We start from the raw sequence: 15,357 nt of genomic DNA on the forward strand, positions 1-15,357 counted from the left end.
AGGTGCGCCTCCCTCCTCGCGTTTACGGCGGTGGAAACTGAGGCTCTGGCAGGACCCAAGTCGTTCCTCCACAGACACCAGGCGCCCATGGGCCGAGGTTGCCAGGGACCCAGGCGAGACCAGCCAGGTTTTGGGCTGCCCCTGGCCCAGAGGGCGCTTGGCGGGCAAAAGCCGCCCCACGCCCGGCCTGACTAAACAGGTGACCAGGCAGAGGCCGGGTCCTGGCCCACGGCTTTCCTGGGCCGCGAGAGGCGCGATTCTGGCATTGGAGGCTCCAGGGAACTCCAGAAATCACAGAGATAGATTCCGGGCCACCAACTCCCCAGAAAGTTGGCTCGCGGCCACCCTCAAGACGGTCCTGAGGCGCGGGCCAAGATGGCATTGGGCGGTCGGCGCGCTGCGTCCAGCGGCCGCGGACGAAAACCCCGCGCGACCCGGCCGCGGGATGAGGGTCTCCGCGGCCCCGGCTCGGTGCGCGCCGACCTCGACGCCGCCGCACGCGGGTGGGCACGCGCGCGCCGGCCCCGCCCCCAGCGCCCCGCCCCCGCCGCGCGCCCCGCCCCGCCGCGCGCCCTCCCGCCCGCCCGCGCGCCGCGGCCCGGAGCCTCCCCATTGGTCGCGCGTCGTCACCTGACGCTCTGTTATTTCCTGTGTGTTGGGAGAATGGAGAGAAAAAACCCAGAGCTGAGCGGCTTTCGGCCCCTGCGAGGCGGCCGCGGCCTCCGCCAGGGGAGCCCGCCCTGAGGCGCGCCGGACCGGGGAGGGAGCGCGCGGGCCGGAGCGAGCCTTGAGGGGCCGCGGCCCCGGCCCGCCCCGCCGCCGGCCCGGGCGCGCGAGCTGGAGGCAGCGGAGCCACCCCCACCCCCACCCCGCGCAGCGCCGCCCGCCGCCGCCACAGCTCTCTCCCCTCCCGCCCCCGGCGGAGGCCGAGGGACGGGGCGGGGGGCTCCCGCAGGTAACCGTCTTCCGGGCCTGAGGAGCAGGGAGAGGGTCGGGCTTGAGGGACTGGGGCCGGGCAGGGGTGTCCGGCCTGGGGAGCTGGGAGCAGAGGTCCCGGCCGGACCCGACCTGGATGTGCGGAGCCTCCTGGACTTCGAGCAAGGGCTTGGGGTGCTGAGGGGAGTGTTCCTGCCCGGCCCGACCCGGGAGTGCGGGCAGGGGGCCGGGCCAGGCCTGGCGTCAGAGGGCTGAAGTGTCTCGGGCAGGCCTGGGGGTCCGGCGGGGCTTGGGCGCCGGTCCTCGCCTGCGGGTGCAGAGGACGGTACCTGCTGGTCGCGCGCGGCCTTGGGTGCAAAGGCAGCGGGTGTGAGCGGGCGGAGTCCGGGAGTCAGCGCCGCCTTCCTCAGGGCGCTTGGCAGCCCCGGGGGCATTGGTCGCACTCGCCTCTTCGCTGGGGGCTGGAGGCGAGGCCAGCGGGGCGGAGGACCGGGCTCTGGGCTGGAGGGCGCCGCGCTGGGGCGTCCCGGAGGGCAGGGGCCCGTTTACTGCCATGTGAACACCTGAAGCCATGTGGACGCGGCAGCTTCTCGCCTGTTGGGGGCGGAGGGCAGGTACCGGCGGGCTGGGCGCAGGTCCTGGCGCTGGACACACTTCCTGTGTGGGGCGGCCTCCCCTCCCCCGCCACGAGGGGCCGGGCGGGGTGTGCGAGCCGGGGTCTCTGGGCGAGGGAGCGCTCGTTTGGGGACCTGAGGCTCCCGTCCCTTTTTCGGGGGAAAGTGGTGGTTTGAAGGAGCGTGGCCAATCGGGCCGATTCCTCACCGGCTGCGGCGGGAGGTGCACTGTCCAGAGGACGCCGGAATGGGAGTGGAATTTAGTGAGTTGGGGGGCGGTGCCGTGGGGCGGCCGTCTTCCTCTGCTTGTGGGTGGGATTATTGTCTGTTTTTGTGGTTGCGGATACCAGTACGGTCTGCTGGTCTGTATTCAATCCTTTAGGTCAGGTCAGAATTAGGATTTCCCTCTTTTCCTTTTTGCTTTTTTCACTCGAAGATTAGATGTCTCTAGTAAATGCTGTAAAATGGATGGAATTTTCGAGCTATTATCTAACGGGCTGATCTTTGAATGATAATTGGACCCTTATGTTAACAGCCTCAGTGAAGAGTTTTATACAGCATCTTCCGTGGGGTAGCAGTTTGGTGGATGGGGAAACTACACTGAATTTCGACCTAGGAGATCAGGAATCTGCTTACGGCTTTGACGCCAAATAAACTGCAGCCCAGGGCAAGTTACTTACCCTGGTGATTTCCTCATCTGGTTAGTGAGGATTCCCAGGTCAGACAGTACAGGGGTTTGTGGTTTTGCCTTTTGTATCTCATTTTGTGCTTTGTTTTAGCCATAGGCAACTCTTCTGAGAAATGCAGACTGTACCTTAGCTGGCTTTTTAAAGCCTGTCTTGTAGCTTCCAGCCTCTGCCTTCCACAGAGCATAAACTTGGTAAGGGTACACTCTTCTTTAAAATCCCAGTTGCTGTTCTGTGCTTCAGAACAACGTGTATTATTTTGACCTAGGTGGAATGCGCCTTATATATTTTTGTCTTTGTGGAAGAAGTTATCAGAAAATATTTCAAAGAATATTTGTTTACTTGGAAAATGTCTGGGTAACATGTGATTGGGTCTGTGTATGTTGGCTCAGAGGTGTTCCAAGATCTTTCTGTGCAGGGGATTTCGGAAGATCCGGATCTTATTAAAGTTCTTCAAAGGACATTTGGCATTTGACTAACTGTTGAAATTCCCAGCTTCAGCATTCTCAAAGTAGGGGGACAAAGCAGAATGCATATCTCCTGTGAAATGGTATGCTAGTGGAATTAACTGTCACCTCAGGGTACGCTAATTATTTGCATTCCCAACTTACTCCTCACTGGTAGCCAATGCTCCGTAGGTGCTGAAGAACCCAATTAGTTTCACTGATTTTATGGTGTGTGAAGGCCTTAGGCCGTGCTTTTGACTGGTATTTCTATACCAACCTCAGAATTGGTTTGTCTTAAATTTCTAGAACTGTGCTGCTGGGCCAGATACATAGCCAATATGGTATAAAATGTCTTTCTCAGATCACTTTTTGTTATTTAATTTAGTTAGATCCCTTTTTATTTTATTTATTATTGTGTTGCCTAGGCTGGAATGCAATGTCGCGATCTCAGTTCACTGCAGCCTCTGCCTTTTGTGTTCAGGTGATTCTCCTGCCTCAGTCTCCGGAGTAGGTAGGATTACAGGTGCATACCACCATCTGCTATTACAGGCAAAACACCCCATCTGCTTCTGTACTAAAAAGAAAAAAAAAATACAAAAATGAGCCGGGCATGGTGGCATGTGCCTGTAATTTCAGCTACTCTGGAGGCTGAGGCAGGAGAATTATCTGAACCTGGAAGGCGGAGGTTGCAGTGAGCCAAGATCATGCCACTGCATTCCAGCCTGGGAGACAAGAGTAAGGCTTCATCTCAAAAAAAGACAAAAAACAAAACAAAACAAAAAACCCAAAACAAAAAAACCCCGATTACTCAAATTATAAGCAGTTATCACACTTACATGTATATTACACTTGTCTTACAACTTACAAGGGAAAAATGGTTACAAAAATTTCATTCTGTGAAGTAATTTGTTTGTATTTATGTGAGAGAAGGTTGCCAAATCGACTAGATATTAGGAGACAGAGATTTTAGGTTCCATAACCTTGTAGTGTCATGCTTTTTTTTTTTTTTTTACAGGCAGAATCTTGTTCTGTCACCCAGTTTTGAGTGCAGTTGCACCGTCTCATCCCACTGCAACCTTTTCCTGGGCTCAAGTGATTCCCCTACCTCAGCCTCTCAAGTAGCTGGGATTACAGGCGCCCGCCACCATGCCTGGCTAATTTTTTATACTTTTGTAGAGATGGGATTTCGCCATGTTAGCCAGGCTTGTCTACAACTCCTGACCTCAGGTGAGGTCAGGAGGTCATTCCCCTGCCTCAGCCTCCCAAAGTGCTGGGATTACAGGCGAGAGCTACTGCACTCAGCCAACTTTAAAAAACTCTAATAAAATGTAATGTATTTGAAATGATCACATTTATTTAGAGGTGGACTTTTTCTGGTGAGTCCAACCTACTTTTCATAAAGGTAGGAAAAAATGCTAGCATTTGTATAAAAGACAATCCTTTATGCGAGACTCTGTCCAAGGCATTTTAAATGGTCTTAAAACATCCACCCGGCTGATCTTAGAGGTAGATCATCTTTCCTTTCCCCTAGAGGTGACAGAGCTAGTGAGGGTCAAGGCTTAGATATAACCTTCCTCCTCTTGGCATCAGATCCTGTACTGTACTAGGTTTGTTGCCTGCTCAAGGCACAAATCAGTTAGTGGTAAATGTGGCACTGGAATCCATCTCTTCCTGCTGTGCCACCCCCCACCTCCATTTTTTAAAAAAAAGCTATGATGAACCTCAAATCTAGATTCAGGTGAAACACTAGAAAGCACGGTTTTTGTGACTGCTTATGCTTTTGCCCCCACCCCTGCCCCCCAGAGTTTCCTAAAGTTTTATTCTACCCGTATTTGGTCAGTTTTGCCAGTGTACCTGAGATTTAATCTGTGAAAAATTTCTTTTTTCATACCCAATTCTGTTATTCTGTCTTTAGCAGAAAACTTTTTTATCGACTCAAAGAGTAATGTACATAAAGGGTTGTCTCTCTACCTAGCTGTGTTACTAGTTTACAGTGCACTAGAATCGTTTTATATGGTGACTGCTCTCACTCAGTTTGACCGGGTGGGACTCAAAAAATGTATTTAGCAAAGACAGTTCTTTTCCTAGTATACCTTAAGCCTTCTTACTCATGGAGACATTTTTTTTTTTCCTTTTTAGACTGAGTCTCACTCTGCTGCCCAGGCTGGACTACAGTGGCAGGATCTCAGCTCACTGCAACCTCCGTCTCCTGGGTTCAAGCATTTCTGCCTCAGCCTCCCAAGTAGTTGGGATTACAGGCGTGTGCCACCACACTCGGCTAATTTTTTTATTTTAGTAGTGATAGGGTTTCGCTATGTTGGTTAGGCTGGTCTTGAACTGTTGATCTCAGGTGATCCACCCGCCTCGGCCTCCTAAAGTATTGGGATTACAGGCGTGAGCCACTGTGCCGGGCCCATTCATGGGGACTTTGTGTTCAGGGCACCTTAGTACTCAATTCATTCTGTCTGCAGCTTCGAATCTGCTGTCCTCATTTTCTTTTTGTGGAGGTAAAAAAGTAACAAGATAAAGCAAAACAATAAAACTATATCGGAGTGAAACAGTATCGAAGTGATACATTTGAAATACAATAAGCCTGGGCAACACAGTGAGACCTCACCTCTGCAAAAAATAAAAAAGCCAGATGTGGTGGTTGGTAGGTCTCTGTAGTCCCAGCTATTTAGGAGGTTGAGGTGGGAGGATCATTTGAGCCTGAGAGGTTGAGGGTACAGTGAGCCACGTTGTTGCCATTGTACTCCAGCCTGAGTGACAGAGCAAGAGTCAAAAAAAAAAAAAAAAAAAAAAAAAGAATACAGTGTACTGAAATCAAGGTTTTTGTAGTTAGTAGAGCATGCTTTGGTATATTGCACTGGATAGTTTTTTATTATTGATTAGGCTATTGAAAGTCCTTTAATACTCTTGGTACATGTGGTATGGGTAAAAAGGTTCTCATGGCAACACACAGTCAGTACTTTCTGCATTAGAGATGTTTGCTTTGTAGGTAATATGCATGGCCCAGCAGGAAGATGAACTGTAACATAAGTTAGCTGGCATATCTGTGGCTTATCATCTGGTGCTTCATAGTGGGGAATTAAGAAAGAAAACTATGGCCAGGGGGCGGTGGCTCATGCCTGTAATCCCAGCACTTTGGGAGGCTGAGGTGGGCCGATCACCTGAGGTTGGGAGTTCGAGACCAGCCTATAACAACATGGAAAAACCCAGTCTCTACTAAAAATACAGAATTAGCTGGGCGTGGTGGTGCATGCCTGTAATCCCAGCTACTCTGGAGGCTGAGGCAGGAGAATCACTTGAATCCAGGAGACAGAAGTTGTGTGAGCTGAGGTCACACCATTACACTCCAGCCTGGGCAACAAGAGTGAAGCTCAGTCACAGACACACACACACACATGGGAAAATATCACTATTGTGGTATGTGTGTGTAAGCCATTGTATAGGAAAGGGTAGAAATTCATTTGGAACATTTGGTATCAGTCTCATTGGAAGATGGTTTCCACATTTGAACATCATGTTCCTGAATGTGGATTAAGGTCTGTGTGTGCGTGGGCTTGATAATTTTCATTAACAAGTATTTACAGGCATTCTAAGCATGGGAAATACAATGGTGGGCAAGAAAGCACCTACTCTGGAGACAGACTGTAAACAGTAAGTAAGTAAGAATGTTAGGTGGTGATAATAGCTGTGAAGAAAATAAGAAAACAATGTGCAATAACTTGGTGTTTATTTATTTTTAATATAGGCAGCATTTTATTATAAATTTATTTCAAAAACCGCATTTTCTGCAAATAAAGAAGAATAAGGAACAATTAGTGAAGACAATAGAAATTCCAGGTGTAAGTCATAAAATCATTCAAGCACTTTTTTCTTCCTTTTTTTTTTCTTTTTTAACTTTTTTTAATTGCATTTTAGGTTTTGAGGTACATGTCAAGAACATGCAAGATGGTTGCATAGGTACACATGTGGCAGTGTGCTTTGCTGCCTTCCTCCCCTTCACCTATATCTGGCATTTCTCCCCCTGCGCTCTCTCCCCAACTCCCCACCCCCTGAGGTGTTACTTTAAAGTGGTCACAAAGCTACTCCCTGTTCTGAAGCCTTTTTTGCTAGTGGGGCAGCTGAACTTGGTCTGTGGGCTGGATGAAAATGACGTTAAACAAAGTAAATAATTTGTTTTAGCCCTGAGCATCTTGAGAAGTTAATCCAAAGGATAGAAGTGGGCTGGTTGAAGTGTTCCCTCTGTTTATATCTTCATGCTTTGTGAATAGGGACTTGGCTCAAAAGAGCTTAAGGGAGATCATTAGTGGTACCTTGTAAAGGCTAAGAAAGAGGAGGTTTGTCTGCTTTTAAAAAATCATCCTGATAAAAAATGTAGAGATGTGTTATAATATTGATGAGTGTTAGACAGTGTAGGAAACATTCTCTCGTTGTGTCTGTTTCTTTTTTCCACCCCCCTGCCTTTCAGATCTAGACCTATGGATGTATTCATGTTTCCTTGTTGGGGATCCTCTATTTGGGTAGTGGGGTGGGGATGTCAGAGAAAGCAAGGATAGCTTAAGCAGAGGCTCTGGCAGGGGAGGGAACAGTGCAGATCAGACAGGCTTAATTAACCATTGCCAGGAGGGTTCATCCTCTTTCCCAGCCAGCTGGCATCCAGCTTACCTTCTCCCACCCTTTTCATACTCTCTGATTATAGAATTTGAGAGCTGGAAGACACCTAGGAAATTGTCTAGCTAACCCTTTGGCTTTACAACTCAGGAAGATGTCAGGAGGCTGGTAATTTACCCAAAGTTACGTGACTTTATGCTGACAGAATCAAGGGTAGGATCTGTTCCTTGCCATCTATGCACCATGCTCTTTTTTTTAAAAATAGAGACGTAGTTTCACCATGTTGGTGAGGCTGATCTCGAACTCCTGATCGCCGGACTTGGCCTCCCAAAGTGCTAGGATTATAGGCATGAGCCACTGCACCCAGCCTACACCATGCTTTTACCAGCTTAGTTGACAGTGGCTCTTGAGTGGAAAAAGGAAGCTCCTGGGTATTAATGTACTCACTTGGGAAAAAGCCTATATAGTTCCAGTCTTAAGATATCAAGGAGAGACAGCACACATCAATCTTTAAAGCAGAGACGAAGAAGATTGTAGTCCTGTTAATTTTCACAAAGATGTGCAGTGTTGGCTTCTTAGGCCCCATGGGTTTCTCTCATCCTGATTATGCGTTGGTCCAAAATAGGTGATATGGAGAAACTTCTTTGACCGTGGTCAGTATTAGTTGTTAATTTAGAGTGAGGCCTTTTAGGTGTAGGGGAAACTACTGGCATGTGGCTAAAATGGGTTTCTAGAATTGAAAGAGTTAAGGCTCCTGCAGTTTTAAGTTACTTACCTCCAGACCTCAGTTTCAGGGAAGCCAGATTTCACTGCTGCATTTAAAAGTGCCCTAAGGATGAAGCGCTACCTTTGATAGTGGAGAATGTTCACTGTGCTTGGCAAGAAACAGGATTCTTGAGAAGTCAAGCAGGGGTACTTCCCAGGGCGTTTCCCTGACTTAGTGCTGTGGGAGACCAGTTACCTGGGGACGGATTTTGTATCCTTTTGGCAGTGATGTGAGAGAATACTCTTGCTGAATAAAATCCACATGATAGAGGGAAGGCAGCAGAGCGTGTGATGGAGGATGCGTACCTCATCCTGGCTCCGTCACTTGCTATCGGTGACTTTGGGCATTTTGCCTGAGCTGTAGTTCCCTAATCTGTGCAATGGAGGGATATCTTCTGAGCCGTTGAGGGAAGGAACTAAAATAGGAAAAGTATATGGTGAAGTGCACTGCCTGCAGGTGGCACTCACAGAATGGTAGCTGTCTATTAAACCATCAGTCTGTGTTGTGCTGTATACTAAAACACTGGGCTAGAGCAGGGATGATCCCTGCCAATTCTGTTGATTTTACATCCTCAAATATTGGCCTAGTAGAGAAGGGCAATTAAATAGGGATATCAAAAGTGTTCTCGTAGGGGGAATACAAGGTGTTGTACCAGGAGTGTGACCCTGACTTGAAAGGTCACTGGAAGGTTCTCAGAGCAAGCAGGACCATGTACTTCCTCGTCAGCCTGCTGAGCTTGGTGTCTCTTTCCACCTCTGGTTGTTCGTCCAGTTATGCTTGACCATTGGCATTCTCCAGACTGTATTTTTTTTTTTTTTTTTTTTTTTTTTGAGACGGTGTCTCACTCTGCTGCCCAGGCTGGAGTGCAGTGGCTCGATCTCCACTCACTGCATCTTCCACCTCCCTGGTTCAAGCAAAGAGGCTAGAGGTTGCAGCAAGTGGAGGCTCCCCTGCCTTAGTCTCCCGAGTAACTGGGATTATGGCTGGTTTTTTTTTTTATATTTTTAATAGAAATGGGGTTTCACCATGTTAGTAAGACTGGTCTCAATCTCCTGACCTCAGGTAGTTCGCCCACCTCGGCCTCCCAAAGTACTGGGATTACAGGCATGAGCCACCATGCCCGGCCCTCCAGACCCTGTTTTTTTAAGTGTCCTATCTTCCTTGGTGGTCTCTGGTCTCCCCAGCCTTTTATGATTGTTCATAAGCTGATGACCCCACATTGACTTCTTCAGCTAGATGTGTTCTAGCACCTTCAGCTCCTGCTGACACAGCTGCTTGACCATCTCACTGGTATCTTGAGCTTAAGTCCAAAACTGGACACTTACTCCTTACAAACTTTGTCCTGCATTTGTCTCCTACTCCGTAAGTGGCTCTGCCTTACCCAGTTTCTCAAATCAGATTTCTCCTTTTCTGTCACCACTCTCTACCTCTAATCTATCACTGAGTTACTGTCAGTGCTATTTCTGTAAGATGATGCTTTCATCTATACTGCTACCATCCTCTTCACCTCTTACCTGGAACATGATGATCGCCTCATTTCTGCTCCTGTCTGCCTCTGTTCCACTTCACTTAGCGTGGCCAAGAGTCATCTGTGTCTACTCTGCTTAAAATCTTTTAATGGTTTCCCATAGCACTTAGATTCCAAACTCCTCCATAAGGTTCACAAGGCCTGGAATAATCTGGCTCCCACTTGCTACCTCTCTGACTCTCCTGCTGCATTTGCTCATGCCCTCCAGTCATTCTCACTTTTTTCATTCCCGGAGGGTGGCAAGCTCTTTCTCACCTCCTTCAAGACAGAGTTTTGCTCTGCGCCCAGGCTGGAGTATAGTGGCCCAATCTTGGCTCACTGCAACCTCAGCCTCCCAGGTTCAAGTGATTTTCCTGCTTCAGCCTCCCTAGTAGCTGGGACTACAGGTGTGCACCACCATGCCCGGCTAATTTTTGTATTGTTAGTAGAGATGGAGTTTCACCCTGTTGGCCAGACTGGTCTCAAACTCTTGACCTTGTGATTTGCCCACCTCAGTCTCCGAAAGTGCTGGGATTACAGGTGTGAGCCACCATCTGGAACTTTTTTATACACTGTTTCCTTTATCCAGAGCTCTCTGGCCAGCTTAGGCTTTTTGTCATCCTTCAGGATATTTGTTGAATGAGTCAGAGGCTCTAAAGGGAATGGGGCAAGGAGGAAAGTGCCTTCTGAGTGCATCTACAAAGGTCTTAAAAAAAAAATGTGGAGGAAAATGTGTTTGAAAAGCTGAAAGACTAAGTTTGGTTGTGGCATAGGTAAGAGTTATTTAAGCAAAACACGTAGGAGTCAGGCAACTGGATCTTGAATGCACTGCCGATGGGAGTAGAAAATGATGCAATCACTTTGGAAAACTGGCAGTTTTGCAGAGAGTTGGACATACATCTTCCCTGTGACCCAGCAGTTTAATTTCTAAGTATTTATCGAAGAGAAATGAAAATGTCCAGAAATAAGACCTATAAAATAATGTTCATAGCCAAATAATAACCACAACTGTAAATAGTCCCGATGTCCATCAGACAGTGAATAACAAATTGGCATGTCATACAATGGAAGACCACAAACAACAAGGAACAAACTACAGATGTTTGTAATAAGGATTAATTTCACAAATATTATGCTCAGTGAAAAGCCAAACAAAAGTCATACATAATGGGTGATCCCACTTAACAGACATTCCAGAATGGGCAGAACTTATCTGTGTACTAGATTTCAGATTGGTGTGGCTTCTTGGATAGAAGGGGATTGACTTGGAGAAGATGTGAGGGAACTTTTTAGAGTATGGTAATGTTTACGTCTTGATAGGCATTCATCAAAATGGATTAAATCATATGCTGTATGTGATTTGACTGTAAAAATCACCTGTATCTTAACAGCGAAAAGCAACCCAGGAATTGTTCTGGATTCCCTTTTCCCCTCACTTTCAACATCTAATTGCTCAGGATGTTCTGTTTGAGTTATATTAAAAATATATCCTGTGTTTGAGCCAGTCATGGTGGCTCACACCTATAATCCTAGCACTTTGGGAGTCTAAAGCAGGTGGATTGCTTGAGCCCAGGAGTTCAAGAAAGGCCTGGGCAACACAGTGAGACCTTGTCTCTAAAATTTTCTTTATGTTAGCTGAGCATGGTGATACGCATCTGTAGTCTTAGCTACTTGGGAGGCTGAGATGGGAGTACTGCATCAGCCAGCTATTATCGTGCAACTGTACTCCAGCCTGAATGACAGAATGAGACCCTGTTTGAAAAAGAACAAAAACAAAAACCATATACATAAATATCTCCTGAATTTATTCCCTTCCATCTCAAGAACCATCCCCTCCTGTCTGAACTGTTTTATTATTTCCTGACTGGTTTTTCTACCCTCTGTTTTTGCCTTGCTTCCAAACCATTTTTTCCATTTACTAGCTAAAGTGATCTCAAAAATTAAGATTGGATTATGTCATTTGCCTTCCCGAAATGCTCCATTGGTTTTTCATTGCTTTCATAGTAGCCAGAGGGTCCGATCCGACCTTTGCCTCCCTCTGAACCCGTTTGACCTGGTCTCCTCCTTGCTCCCTAAGCTACAGTTTTGTTGGCCTTCTCTCTCTTTCTTGAACTCCTCAAGCTCATTTGTACCTTAGGACTTTTACACTTGGCTCCACCCTCTGTCTGGAACACTCTGCTTCTCAAATCTGTGACTTGTTTCTGTTTGTCGTTCAGGTTCAGCTTAAATGTAACCTTCTCTGAGAGATTTTCTCTGATCCTCCCTGTCTAAAGTAGCGCCTCATTAAATCACACTACCTTGTTTTGTTCATAGCTTTTATCACAGTCCGAATTTATCTGTTTTGTTTTGGTTCTGGTTTTGTTTTTTGTTGTTGTTTTGAGACAGAGTTTCACTCTCGTTGCCCAGGCTGGAGTGCAATGGTGCCATCTCAGCTCACTGCAATCTCCACCTCCCAGGTTCAAGCCATTCTAGTGCTTCAGCCTCCAGAGTAGCTGGGATTACAGGCATGTACTACCATGCATGGCTAATTTTGTATTTTTAGTAGAGATGGGGTTTCTCCATGTTGGCCAGGCCAGTCTCAAACTCCAGACTTCAGGTGATCCACCCACCTGAGCCTCACAAAGTGTTGGGATTATAGGCGTGAGCCACTGTGCCTGGCCAAATTTATTCTTAAAATTTTTTTTAATTAAGTCTTTTTTTAAAAAAGAGACAAGGGTCTCACTTTGTTGCCCAGGTTGGTCTTGAACTCCTGGCTTCAAGCAATCCTCCTGGGATTACAGGCATGAGCCTCCATGAACAGCTTGAATTTATCTTGTCCTTTTGTTTATCTTCCTTCTCCTCTTCACTGCTATATAGGCAGCAGTATTTGATACACAGTGGGCCAGATGTGTGTTAAGTTATTGAGGATAGTGGTGATGGGATGAGAGCTGTTGAAGGTGTACTTGGTGAGGGAGGAGGTGCCAAGGAGAAGCAAGACTCTTTTGCAAAACCAGGTGATGGCATTGCATTCATTGAAATAGAAAACAACTGAGGAAGAGAAGATTGGAATAAGATATAAAGTAATGAACTTGGTTTTGAATGTAAGTTTGAGATGCTTGTAAGACATCATGAGTTTGAGCATAGATCTGCCATTCAGGAGAAGGAAGGAAGTGGGCTGTAGGTTAAGACTTGGAGATTTGCATATGTATCATCACTCCAGCCTAGGCATACATGAAATTGCCCTTAGGGGTAGATAAAGAATGTGAGTATGTAGAGTCGTTATTTCTTCCTTGTTTCCTAAGTGATGGGCATCTCCTGCCAGTAATGGAGACTTATCTTGGGTCTCAGCCCCTAAAAAGGTTTTGTAGTTTTAACACCCCACAGGGAGTTACGTTATTCTTGCTAACAATGACTAGTATTCAAGGGCCCAGGACAGACTCTGAGAAAAGTGAACATTTAAGGGAGCATGGTAGGTCTTAAAGAACATCAGGAATGCAACCAGACAGGCTGGAGGAAACTCCAGAGAGCAGGAACCAGGGAAGAGTTTTTCTTTTTCTTTCTTTTCTTTTTTTGTTTGAGAGAGTCTGGCTCTGTTGCCCAGGCTGGAGTGCAGTGGTACAATCTCATCTCACTGCAGCCTCCACCTCCCAGGTTCAAACAATTCTTCTGCCTCAGCCTCCTGACTAGTTGAGACTACAGGTGCATGCTACCACACCCACCTATTTTTTTTTTTTTTTTTTTTGTATTTTTAGTAGATGCCAGGTTTCACCATGATAGCTGGGATGGTCTCAGTCTCCTGACCTGGTGATTGACCCGCCTTGGCCTCCCTAAGTGCTGGGATTATAGGTGTCAGCCACAATGCCCATCCAGGGGAGAGCTTTTCATGTCAGAGGCAGTAGACAAGATTACTGAGAAATGTCAGTTGGGTGGAGCAGGAGGCTGGCTTCTGGGGAGTGGTAACTGAAGCTAGATTGTCATGTACTGATGAGAAAAGTCAAGACGGTAAATTGGGAGTCAAACCTCCCTAAAGTTTGGCTGTTAGGAAAAGTAAAATATAGATGCAGGGAGAATCTGAGATCAAGAGAAGAACTCTTTTATGGGTTTGTTTGTTGGTTTGTTTTTTGAGACGGAGTCTCACTGTATCACTAGGCTGGACTGCAATAACGCAATGTTGACTGACTACAACCTCCGCCTCCCAGGGTGAGGCGATTCTCCTCCCTCAGCCTCCCGAGTAGGTGGGACTACAGGTGCCCGCCACCACACCCAGCTAATTTTTGTATTTTTAGTAGAGATGGAGTTTCACCATATTGGCCAGATGGTCTTGATCTCTTGACCTTGTGATCCACCTACCTCATCTTCCCAAGGTGCTGGGATTACAGGCGTGAGCCACCAAGCCTGGCCTATGTGTGTATGTGTGTGTGTGTGTGTTTTCTTTTTAATATAGATAGTTCGTATGATGGAATTACATCCTGATAAACCCATTCATCCTAAGTCAGAGATATATTTATTTAATACACCTAACCTGAGTGTGGTGGCCTAGCCTAGCCTTAGATGTGCTTACAACACCTACATTAGCCTATAATTGGAAATCATCTAACACAAAGCCCATTTTATAATAAACGTGTTGAATTTATTGAATACTATACTGAAAGTGAGAAGCAGAATGGTTGTGTGGGTATTCAAAGTAGGGTTCCTGCTGAACGCTTGTCACTTTTGCACCATCCTGAAGTGAAAGTTGTAAGTATATGAGAAACCAGAGCATGGGTTGAATCCTTCAACACAGGATATGGTGTTGAAGATGCAGGAGAGTGAGAGGATGTTGGATTGAGTACCTTCCTTGGGAACTCAGAACCTGCTGTGATCCCCTGTGATTGGCATTTAGTAAGGATATCCTTCTCCCAGAGAGCAGAGGTGTGTGGGTGGGACACAGGCTGCACATGGGGTAGGAATGTAAGGACTGCTCTTCTGTGAGCACTGGAAGATCCTCTGCTGTGGGAGGAGGAGGGAGTGTGGAGAGTAGGAAGTTTCAGGGAAAGCAGGAAAGATTTTAAGAAACTTCTCTGCTAAGCAGATAGAGTTAAGGAAACAATAATTGTAGGGGGAAAGAAAGTAGTTAAGATGAGCTTTCTACTTCCTGGGATTTTAGAGAAACTGGTCAGAACTTTGTAATGCTTTGTCTAGGTTTGGATTCCGCTGATTTGGACACAACTTTTTTGTGCCTTGTGTCTGGCAATTCCACTGTTTCTCATATATTTCCGCCAATCCCATTTATTAGACCAGTGACTTGTAAATCATTTCACAGCCCTCACATTTTATTAAAAAATATGTATGTAGCATGAGCTGTATAGGTAGGTGGCAGTGTGCTAAGTGTTATATCAAAATAGCATGATAAGATGGGAGTGTTGGGGGAGGGGCACGCTCATCTCTTCCATGCTGGGCTGCTTCAGGTCTGCAGAGGCATTTTGGGGCATAGGCGGCCTGGCTGGGGTAGAAGTAAGGATCATACTCTTCCCAACTCCAGCCAGAGCAACTCATCTCTCTTATCTTTTGGATGTATCAGCATAAGGTTTTTGCTGAAGACAGACTTACAGAATATTTTCAAACACTGCTTCAGTAATTTCTAAGGTCCTTATAGTCAGGGCTGTGTTTTGCTTTATTTTATAGCTTCATCATCTGCATTGTTGCCTGTCAGTATGCTGAGAATGAATGTACTATTTTGCCTCTGAGCCTCTTCTCTCTAGTACCTCTGCTTCCTCCCCCATCTCTAGCTATATATTACAGTTAAAATATGTGTCTGTTTCATCAC

The 15,357-nt window shown here is 46.7% G+C and overlaps 1 protein-coding gene and 1 pseudogene across 5 annotated transcripts in view; one reads left to right on the forward strand and one right to left on the reverse strand.

Annotated features, from left to right (window-relative positions):
• Positions 1–15,357, forward strand: part of TCF20 (transcription factor 20) — a 193,626-nt gene that overhangs the window by 81,018 nt on the left and 97,251 nt on the right. Inside the window, exon 1 of one of the 5 annotated variants that reach the window (XM_035265956.3) lies at positions 641–955. The exons of 3 other annotated variants lie outside the window; for them this stretch is intronic. The gene's annotated coding sequence lies outside the window, so the exon portion shown is untranslated. Of the gene's footprint in view, positions 1–640; positions 956–15,357 lie in introns of those variants that run through there. One more of the 5 variants, XM_054244900.2, reaches the window with a different exon arrangement.
• On the reverse strand, positions 642–1,801 carry LOC118151401 (uncharacterized; annotated as a pseudogene).

The sequence above is a fragment of the Callithrix jacchus genome, chromosome 1 (genome assembly GCF_049354715.1).
Source record: "Callithrix jacchus isolate 240 chromosome 1, calJac240_pri, whole genome shotgun sequence".
Classification (NCBI taxonomy): domain Eukaryota; kingdom Metazoa; phylum Chordata; class Mammalia; order Primates; family Cebidae; genus Callithrix; species Callithrix jacchus.